General features: G+C 43.7%; 1 long non-coding RNA gene across 4 annotated transcripts in view; it reads left to right on the forward strand.

Annotated features, from left to right (window-relative positions):
* The window catches only part of LOC138434302 (uncharacterized), a 49,194-nt gene that overhangs the window by 17,445 nt on the left and 20,910 nt on the right, over positions 1–10,839 (forward strand). For all 4 annotated transcript variants that reach the window (XR_011254732.1, XR_011254733.1, XR_011254731.1 and 1 more), the window contains 2 exons: positions 6,531–6,678; positions 7,849–7,955. This is a non-coding gene — a long non-coding RNA (uncharacterized lncRNA). The remainder of the gene's footprint in view (positions 1–6,530; positions 6,679–7,848; positions 7,956–10,839) is intronic.

Raw genomic sequence — 10,839 nt, forward strand, 5'->3', positions numbered from 1 at the left:
TTAGGGAGTGTGATTCCTCCAACTCTGTTCTTTTGAGACCCCAGAATTCTAAGTACTGTACCATAAGTGTGACCAGTTTAGGGATTTAAAGACCACGATACAACCATAAACTCCTAAAATTGTGTAAATTGGTAAATTTTGACCTCTAGTTCTATAAATTGGATGTAATTATAAGCAGAGACATTACTTTACTGGCAAAGGTCCATATAGTCAAAGTTATGGTTTTTCCAGTAGTCAATGTATGGATGTGAGAGTTGGACCATAAAGAAAGCTGAGCACCAAAGAATTGATGCTTTTGAACTGTGGTGTTGGAGAAGACTCTTGAAAGTCCCTTGAACTGCAAAGAGATCAAAGCAGTCAATCCTAAAGGAAATCAGTCCTGAATATACATTGGAAGGACTGATGCTGAAGCTGAAGCTCCAGTACTTGGGCCACCTGATGCGAAGAACTGACTCATTAGAAAAGACTCTGATGGTGGGAAAGATTGAAGGCGGGAGGAGAAGGGGACGACAGAGGATGAGATGCTTGGATGGCATCACTGACTTGATGGACATGAGTTTGAGCAAGCTCTGGGAGTTAGTGATGGACAGGGAAGCCTGGCATGCTGCAATTCATGGGGTCACAAAGAGTTGGACACGACTGAGTGACTGCACTGAATACTGAATTTTGTGATTATACAGCGGCATTAATGATGCCTACAATGAAACATTTCTAAAGCATAAAAACAGAATTTCTTTGTATCATTAGGTTGGCCTAAATTGAATTAATTTGTTCTCTAATTATATAACGTGTTATTATAAATAACATTCAGTTGCTATGATAAAGCTTGTTAAGCAATTGTGTTTGCTTTCTTAAAGTTTATCAAGTCTTTTGAGGGGGCAGGAGGAGGGGGAGAAAATGACTGAAGCATCTAAAAAGGCAATCTACAGGCAACTTAGAGTACTTTCCTCCTGGTAAATATTGCTATTACAAATCTCTCTTCTCAAATCTTTCATTCATCTTAGAGCCCAACACCTATAATGCCTAGTATGTAAATACTACAAATCACAATTATTAATGTTTTTTAAGGACTTAGTATATGCCAGGCTCTGTATAAGCCTTTAAGCCTAGGAGAAAGGACCATCGTTATGTTAACTTTACACAGAGGAAGAGCTGAGGCTCAGAGGGTTTAAGTAATTTTCCCAGACCACAGAAATAGTGAATTAGGTATGGAGCTTAGGGTTGTCTTGAGTCCAGGCTCTTAAACTGTAAATAGTTGTAGAGCTTTGCTCCAAGAAATAGATACCTACTGAAATACATGAGGATGATTATTAAAATGAGGATGCTTCTCCTACAGTTTTGAACAAGTCATACTCTTCTTTCATCCCAAACTGCTCCTTAGTTTAATCTAAGTTATCAGATCAAAATATGAGATGAGATGCATTGGGGGCCATTATCTTTTTTCTTGACAGGGCCTACCTGACACTTTTTGATGTATTATAGAGCATATCGCATTTTATGATGCCACGTAATTATAAGGTTGTCATCAGCAATGATTCTTAATAGGAGATCTAAAACATCCCTGTGAAATTGCTGATGTAGGCCTAGCGGACATGTTCTCCACTAGATGGGGTGAGGCAATGGGAGATGAGATATGAGTGATGATCAGGCATCAAAGAGCATGGCAAAAGCCAATATCTTAGGTAGGGTCTACCTGTGTAACCTAAAAAAATCATTCTAAGAGTGTTTATATTTTCTTGGTTGTTTTGTTTGTTTGGGTGATAAAAATACAAGGTGTTCTCAAATAACTAAAATACCCCTTTCATAGAAAGATGGTAAAGGACTTCCCTGGCAGTCCAGTGGTTAAGACTCCCTCGCTTCCACTGTAGGGGCACGGGTTTGATCCCTGGTCGGGGAACTAAGATCTACATGCCACATGGTGTGGCCAAAAAAGAAAAGAAAGATGGTAAAAACACCAGCAAAAAAATCTAATTCGGATGTCACACCTTACATATGAATAGATGTATACTAGTAAACCACAGGCAGGTGATTTCTGGGAATGTGATCTAGGAGGCGGCAACCTGCGAAGTCGGGGTAATGTCAAAGGGTATGGTACATGCCCTAAGAAAGCAAGCAAGCAATATATGGTGCCATCTTCTCCTATGGCTGGAATACAAAGGTCCAGGGTGAAAGTGGGAGTGAACCTTCTAACATTTATACTTAATAATTCACTCTTAGAAACTTTGCTTTCTGTCCCTTCTAACATTTATACTTAATAATTCACTCTTAGAAACTTTGCTTTCTGTCCCACTGAACTCTGGGTTCAGTGGGTTTTGAGGTTCTGTTTCTCAAGGAATTCTTCCTCCAGATAACTCGGGAATTATTAATAAATTGGTTCTGTTAAATTGGAAGCTGACATTTCCCCCTGGTCATCTTGTGTGAAAATGTGAAAGTCACTCAGTCGTGTCCTGCTCTTTGTGACCCCCTGGACTATACAGTCCTTGGAATTCTCCAGGCCAGAATACTGGAGTGGGTAGCCTTTCCCTTCTCCAGGGGATCTTCCCAACCCAGGGATTGAACCCAGGTCTCCTGTATTGCGCCAGCTGAGCCATAAGGGAAGCCCAAGAATACTGGAGTGGGTAGCCTATCCCTTCTCCAGTGGATCTTGCTGACCCAGAAATCGAACTGGGGTCTCCTGCATTGCAGGCGGATTCTTTACCAACTGAGCTATCAGGGAAGTAGTCATCTTGGGATCCTCATACCTTGGTAGGATGACCCAAAACTTCATTTCCACAGGATTCATGCCCTTCGTGTTTCTGCCTTTATTGCTTTGCTGTGGTTTTACATTGATGGCTATTGGCTATGGGAATATTAAGATGTAACTTGGTGAAGCCTCTGGGAGCAGACAGAGTTCTCCTTACTGCTATTGGTATGAGCAACCTAATTTCCACTTGGTAATCAGAATCAGTTGCCCTATCCAGTGTTGTAAGCCCTTTTCTGCTATTGACTCAAGAGTATGTGGTCATGGACTCCTGCAGCTTGGCGTGCAGGAAGAGAGAGTTCTGGGGGTTTCCTCCTGCTCTGTGCCACATTTTCTTATTTTCTGGGAGTGGCTGCTTCCTTCCAAGATATCAGCTCCTGTCAGCAACCCCTCTTCTATGGCTCAGGGTCTCACCACTCATGGGCTGCTCGTACTATTGAGTCAATGGCAGAAAAGGGGCTTACAACCTTAGACAAAGCAACTGATTCTGATTATCTAGTGAAAATTAGGTTGCTGATACTAATAGCAGTAAGGAGAACTCTGTCTGCTCCCAGTGGCTTCACCAGGTTACCTGTTAATATTCCTGTAGCCAATAGCCATCAATGTAAAACAATAAAGGCAGAAACACGAAGGGCATGAATCCTGTGGAAATGAAGGTTTGGGTCATCCTACCAAGTAAAGAATCCCCTCCAGCCAGGGTGCTCACAGAAGGTAAAGGGAACATGGAATAGATGGTGGAAGAAGGCAGCTATGAGTACCAGCTTCCCCTCCTGACTGCCTACTGAAGCAAGGTCTTTAGCTACTGTATCTTATCTCTTGATTATTTCTCCTTCGGCACTTTCCTACTGTCTGGCATGAAAAACACTAGTGGCTAACTTTGCAATTTAGGCTCCAGATGGAAGAATAACTGAGCTGACATCACTCGGCAACAAGGCAGTTGGTAACTGGTGGACTGTGTGCCTCTCTGTGTTACCCACCCCCATCCATTCTTTGCCCTGTTTGCCCTGTGCCCCAGGAAGCTAATCTCCAAGGACTGTATCATGCAGGCTCATCGCTCACTTGAGTTCCACCAGTGGAAGGCACTGGTAAGAATGTGGCGTGCAGGAATGGAGAGCTCTCAGGGGTTTCCTCCTGCTCTGGGTCACATTTTTTTTATTTTCTGGGAGTGGCTGCATCCTTCCAAGATAGCAGCTCCTATCAGCAACCCCTCTTCTATGGTTCAGGGTCTCACCAGTCTCAGGAAACTCCATTTCCTTCCCCTTGCCTTTTCAAGCAAGCATGGTAATAATTTCCTGCTATTGCTGGCCTCTGGCTACCTCAACCTCCCTTTTTGGTGCTCACACTTCTTGAATAGTCCCTTAATTAAAGTTTCTTGAATAATTTGAATTAGTTCAATTTCCTACTGAGGCTCTGACTGATAGCTGAATCATTTAAAGGTGGGATGCAGAATTTTCAAAGTAAATCTGTTTATTATTAAAAAATAAAGTCAGGAATCATTTTTAAAAGGGTGGGAGATGAAAGTCGTTCTTTTTTAAAACATAATTTATTTTTAATTTTAGTATTGGTTTCTTTTTAAAAAAACATTTATTTATTTGGCTGCACCAGATCTTAGTTGTGCCCTGTGGAATCTAGTTCCCTGACCAGGGATGGAACCCAGGCCACCTGCATTGGGAGCACGGAGTCTCAGCCATTGGACCATCATCAGGGAGGTCCCTGGCTTCTTTTTTTATAATTTTATTCATTTATTTATTTTTATGTTTGGCTGTGCTGGGTCTTTGTTGCTGCTTGGGCTTTTCTTTAGTTGCGGCAAGTGGGGGCTACTCTCTAGTTGCCATGTGCAGGCTTCTCATTCTGCTGGCTTCTCTTGTTGTGGAGCGCAGGCTCTAGGGCACACAGGTTCAGTATTTGTGGCATATGAGCTTAGTTGCTTTGAGGTATGTGGGATTTTCCTGAATCACGGATCAAACCAGTGTCTCCTGCATTGGCAGGTGGATTCTTTACTACTGAGCCACCAGGGAAGGCCCTAAAGATAAGTTATTATTAAGTGAAGAAGTCATAAAGCAAAATGAAGTGGGATAGATGTCAAAGATAAATTTAAAAAGGCATTTTCATCAAATACTCTCCCTAAGGTTAGAAATGGGAAGCATATCAAATGAGAAGGTACTTATTCTTTTTCAAAGCTCTGCAATTTCAAAAGAAAACTTTTCTCTGAAAATACAAATCATCCTTATTACATAAAAGACATAATTTAAGAGTCTGAGAAAAGAAACTTCTTAACTCATAAGTAAGTGGTATTTCCCAGTCACTTTTAGGAATGTTTGTCTTTAATCAGTGGGTTTAAAAATCATCTCTTCCACCTTGCAAACCAACATGAATCCACCACTGATCTATGACATTTGGTTCAAGTCTTCACATGCTTCCTTTTCTGCAACTTTCAGAAAATCAGATTTGGAGAAAAAGGGAGGATTTAAGAGAACTACAGGTGGGTCCCTAGTGAATAACCTAACAAAACAGAATCTGCTTTTCCATTCACATGACACAGCCACAGTTGCTCACTTCTTACCTCGATTATGTATTTCGTATAAAAAAACTCTCATGTGTGCATCTCAACACAGGGCCATATTCAAAAAACTCTGTTCTCTCCCTGAAGTCTCTTCAGCCATACTGCCCACAACATTGTCCCGAGCTCATCAAGGATCTCAGTTGGGTCAGAGCAAAACCTTGGGAATTCTCTTACCATGGTTTAAAAATTACACTTACCACTTGTTTTAAATGACAAGATTATGAAGTCAGAGGGAAACCCCCTTTTTTATCAATAAATACTGTGTAATTTACTCTTCCAAATGCAGCAGGCATTTGCTGCTCTGCATGATGACAGGACACTATGGGGTCCTGGAGTGCCCCCTCGAGTGGTCCCCCTGGTAAGCTTCACGCTGGCAAACTTGGGACCATGGAGCCGATCACAGGCTCCACAGAAGGGATGCTTTCAATCAGGTGCACGATGAGCTAAAGACTATCAAATCTGAGGAAGAGAGCAGACCATTTAGCCCTCCAGGCTTCTGATGACTTTAAATGACACTGATTATCATCACACTTGCCCTCCTCATAACAAAAGTCCCTGCTGTGGCACCAGAGCTCTCAATTCAGCTTTCAGGAAAGAGGGAAGCCATCAGCAGAAATCCAATGATCTAGCAGGAGTCTAGCTTCCAGGACTCTGCAAGCCCCAAGCACCTGACATTATTTGGATGCCTCCAAAGGAAATACCCACAGTTTTGTTCTCTCTGATATCAGAAGAGCAAAAGCCATCTGCCACTTTCTTTACTCAAAATCCACAGGGATGTATAGGTATGACTGAGTCCCTTTGCTGTTCACCTGAAACTACCACAGCATTGTTAGTTGGCTCTACCCCAATACAATACAAAAAGTTTAAAGTTTGGAAAAAAAAATCCACAAGGATTGGCAGGAGAAAGAAGTAAGGGCTGGCTGAGGCAGGGTGGGATGGGGTGTGAAGCAGGATGGGCAGGCGGCTGAAGGCCGGTGGCAGCCTGGCTTCCGTGGGCCCCTGGCCTGGCCCAGCCTGTGTCCCTGCTTCCGTGGCCCCATCACCTGAACTCACAAAGTTTCTTCTGTGCACACCCAACGCCATGACTGTTGCCCTAAAACAAACGTGTAAGTGCATACGCACGGTCATCACAGCACCCAGGCTTTGGTGTTTAACTTGTGACATCATTCACTTGGGTTGGGGGCAGGGATGAAATTTTCTTTCCTTTTTTTTTTTTTTTTTTCTTAGACCTCAGGCATCAGCAGAATTCCTCTGCAGTGCTGACCCAAAGTCACTGGAAGGGACATTCACCCTGATGAACTAGATTATCAGAAACATCTGTGTCCACCTCCTCCCAGGAGGCATCAAGTCCTAGGTGTGGCTGACAGCTCCCACTGTGAGTGAAACCCTCCTCATGGACTCCCCGGAAAGTGTTTTCCCTAAGGATTTTTTCAAAATGCTGTTTTTCTCCAAAGGGGCCTGTGCTATGTTTTGCCTTATGAGAAAATTAGGGAAGTATTTGGAAACCCCAAAATACGTATCAGGAGAGTTACACAAGCCTGTGGAGACGTTACCAGATGCCAAGAGTTCAAGGCATGACACCAAAGCCCAAGCTTGGAACCCACCTGTGGAAGGAGCTGAAACCAAACTGTTGCCCCCAGACTCAGTCACCAGCTGACCTGACCCCACTGTAAACAGGATGAACTTTTCCTTTCTCTCTTTTTTGAAAAGCATCTTATATTGTAGTTTGGGGTTTTTCTATATCACAAAACAGATTTAGAGGATTCCAGGGGTTTGAGTTAACAGGAAATACAAATGGAAATTAAAAAAAAACAAAAACAAACCTGAATGGAACTCAGCTCTCCACGGACAGAATCCGCATGGGTGTCACAGCTCACTGAATTAGCACCACTTGTAGAAGCGAAGACACCAGAGGCTAAAATTTCTTCAAGCTTACTTTTTCCATCTCAGATAATTTTTCTGCCCTTTCTCTGACAAACTGACCAATGGAAAAAGAGCTCTCCGCTTCTCCCTATTTCAAAGTGTGACCATTTTCCTTTTGCTCTAGCTATTTTTGTATTTTTTCATCATGAGGCTTAGGGTTTCCCTGTTAGCTCAGACAGTAAAGCATACACCTGAAATGCAGGAGACCCAGCTTTGAACCCTGGGTTGGGAAGATCCCCTGAAGAAGGGAACAGCTACCCACTCCAGTATTCTGGCCTAGAGAATTCCATGGTTTGTATAGCCCATGGGGTAGCAAAGAGTTGGACACGACTGAGTGACTAACACACCTTGGGGGAAGCTATGTTAATAGCAAACTAGAAAATACATTCCTTTAAAAAATAATTAGAAAAATTATAAAAACCAAATTCCCTCAATAATTAGAAGCTGCTGTGACATGTTGTTATTCCTCAGGCTGGGCTTAGAGGTGAGAAGGGAAGAGCAACCTACTCCAGTATTCTTGCCTGGAGAATCCCCATGGACAGAGGAGCCTGGTGGGCTACAATCCATGGGGTCGCAAAGACTTGGACATGATTGAGCAACTAACTCACACTTTCTGGATTAGACTCTTCTAGGGCTGGAATGACACCCGAGGGCAGCCTCGTCCAACCCTACTTGGACCAGAAAGCTGGCTGGCCTCTCAGCGTGCTCGAATCAGCTCTCCTCCAACAGGTAAACACTGCCCAGAAACTCCCTGACTTTGAGCTCCACGCTGGACAGGTGCCTCCTCAGGTTGCTGCGGCAGTTGTCATGCAGGGTGGTGGTGCAGAACACCCTGGGGTACTTCAGATAGAGGATGGTGGTACTGAGGCAGCAGGCAGGCTCGTGGCGGGGCCGGAAGTGCACCTCCGCCTTGCAGATGTGCCACATGCAACTGGGAATCCAGGAAATGATCTGGCTGCAGGTAGGCCACCGCCAAGCCCAGGGACAGGTGGACACTGTCGATGAAGTGCCAGTCTGAGTTGCACTTGATAGAGGATGTGTACCTTACTTCCATTGGTGGTAAGGGGTCAAACACCACTCCTTCGCCAAAGGCCAGGGGTCATAACCTTGGCGAGCAGCCGGAGACCGGGGGGTTGGAGAGAGAGAAGCTGGATTCAGGGCTGTGGGGGGATCCTGCATTGGGCCAGAGCCCTGGGGGCTGGTTCGAGCTCCTCGCTGCCCTGGGCCCCCGAGAGAGACCAGTGGCTGGGGCTAGGGAGAAGCCTTGAGTCTGGACTGTCCAGGGTGCTGTTGCCCTTCTCCGTGTCCATGTGCTTTGGCACATCCTGCAGGCCAAGCTGGCTCACCAGGGTGGTGCCCATGGCTGGGCCCAGGCCACTGCACCCTGCCCCTCTGCCCCAGTTAAGTCATTCTTCACTAAACATGTGTTGAATCCTTACTATGTGCAAAATAGGTGTTAGGAATATAAAAATGGAAGTCAGTTACTGCTCTGGTATAAATCTAGCCGGGAGGCAGAGGTGTATACAAACGGTACAGTGTGATAGGCACGTCGAATTGCCATGGAACAAATTTGAATTTTACTCATTTATTGCACAACTTGGATTTATTTTAATCCCTTTTCCCCATGGCCTAGAAAATGGTCATTTTGGGGGGCATGTAAAATCTCAGAGAAACACAATCATTTTTAAAAGTTTAATTTATATCCTGTCTTAGTAGAGGCTATTAATTTCTAATGCAACAGAAAAAGATCTGGAGGGATACCCACCAAAATGTTCCCAGTTGTTATCTCTGAGAAATAAAACTAAGAGGAAAAAATTTCATCATCACTTTATACCTGTATCATTTTCAGGTTCTCTGTGTGTGTGGGCTCTTAGTTCCTCACCCACAGATTGAACCCACCGTAGCAGTGAAAGCCCCACGTCCTAACCGCTGGACCATCAAGGAACTCCAGTTTTTTTTTCAGTTTTTAGTTTAAAAAGTGGTTAAAACCTTATGCAATTAAATAAGTAGTTTAAATGAAAGAAAGGAAATAATATTTATGGAAGATATCAGCAAGGAGACTATTGACTTGGGCCTTAATGAGAAGGAGGAATTCATGGAGTGGAGAAGGGATGTTGGATAAAACATAATCACAGAATATCTGATCAGTGTTTCAGATTGGTGTAGTATCTCCTTCACACCTGCCCCTGTAAATTAATTTGTTGATAGAATCTTGTCAGAAAACAAATGTGTATCGAGTTCCTGCTCCGTGACAGTATAATAGATACCAAGGCAGTGTAAGTCAGAGCTCTTGCTCTTAAAGCATTTACAGTCTCAACAGGGAGTTAAGACATTCTCAGAACAGTTAGAGACAGCCCGTGGTTAAGTGCCAACGAGTTTGGCACATGAAAGAGCAGGAAAAGCTGAGTACACTGCCAAGGTTTCAGCCTGGGAGCCTTGGAACAGTGGTGCCATTTATAAAAATGGAAAGTTGGGAAAGGAGAGCTGTTTTGAAAGCAGATATACCTATAGTAAAATATCACAGTCTATGTAAATTACTATTTGGCTATGCAAATGAGTAGGAATGCATAAGTAATACTTAGACTGGAAGGTGCCAGGAACTATAATAATCTCTACCTTTTATTGAATGTAGACTGGGTGCCAGGCATTGTGCAGAGTTATTTGCATACATTATCTTTGAATCTTCACAACAAATCTATGAGGCCATTATGACCGCCATTTTTCAGATGAGGAAGCCTGGGAGAGGTTGGTCTTGCAACAAGTGGGAAAGTGACATGTCAGGATGAGAACACGTCTGTCCACCTCCAAATTGTTATGACACTATGCTGTGTCATCCAAGTGGATGTACAAGATGCCAACTCTGCCCTGTGGTGTGAGTTGAAGGCACAGGCAGGTGTCCCAGTAGCCATCAACCGACTCCTCAAACAGGCAGAGCTCTATCGCAAGGACCACACCAATATCATCAGAGAAACTCAGAGAAGGTGATGACTACACCCTGGAGTGGGCAGGGAAGGCCTCCGGGAGGAGTGGAGGTTTGAGCTAGAATGGACCGAATTTTAATACGGCAGGAAATGGCACTTCAGACCGAGGAGGCTGCAGATGCAAAGGAGAGAAAATAGACATGGAGAAGGCGTGCATGTGGTGAAGAATCTAGGTTGGGGCCTGAAGGAAAGTCAAATGCAGAAAATCAGATATGAAAGCCCTTGAGTGCCTTTGGAGGAAGGAAACAGCCTTAATAGAATTTTGAGTGGAGATGAAAGAGTGGTGAAAAGAGACTATCTGGTATGATTAAAGTGATCTTTTCAGGTCAGCTGTAATACTCAGGATAGATTGGAATTAGCTACTTAAACTAGATAAGATCTGGGTTGGTATTGGTCTTTGAATGGCAAGAGGAAAGATGGAAAAGAAGGAGGTACATGTGAGAAATATTTTGAAGGAAAAATAGAGATGCTTGGCAACCGAGTAGATTCAGAAAGACAGGAAAGGAAACAGAAAAGAATCTAGGATTTGACTTGTGGTTGCTGAAAGAATAATGATACCTTTGAGATCAGGATCAAGGATAGACTGAGCTTGCTTTGTTGACTGTGTTGTGGCCTTTCTCAGGGGGAGAGAA

The sequence above is a fragment of the Ovis canadensis genome, chromosome 2, assembly GCF_042477335.2.
Source record: "Ovis canadensis isolate MfBH-ARS-UI-01 breed Bighorn chromosome 2, ARS-UI_OviCan_v2, whole genome shotgun sequence".
Taxonomy (NCBI): Eukaryota; Metazoa; Chordata; class Mammalia; order Artiodactyla; family Bovidae; genus Ovis; species Ovis canadensis.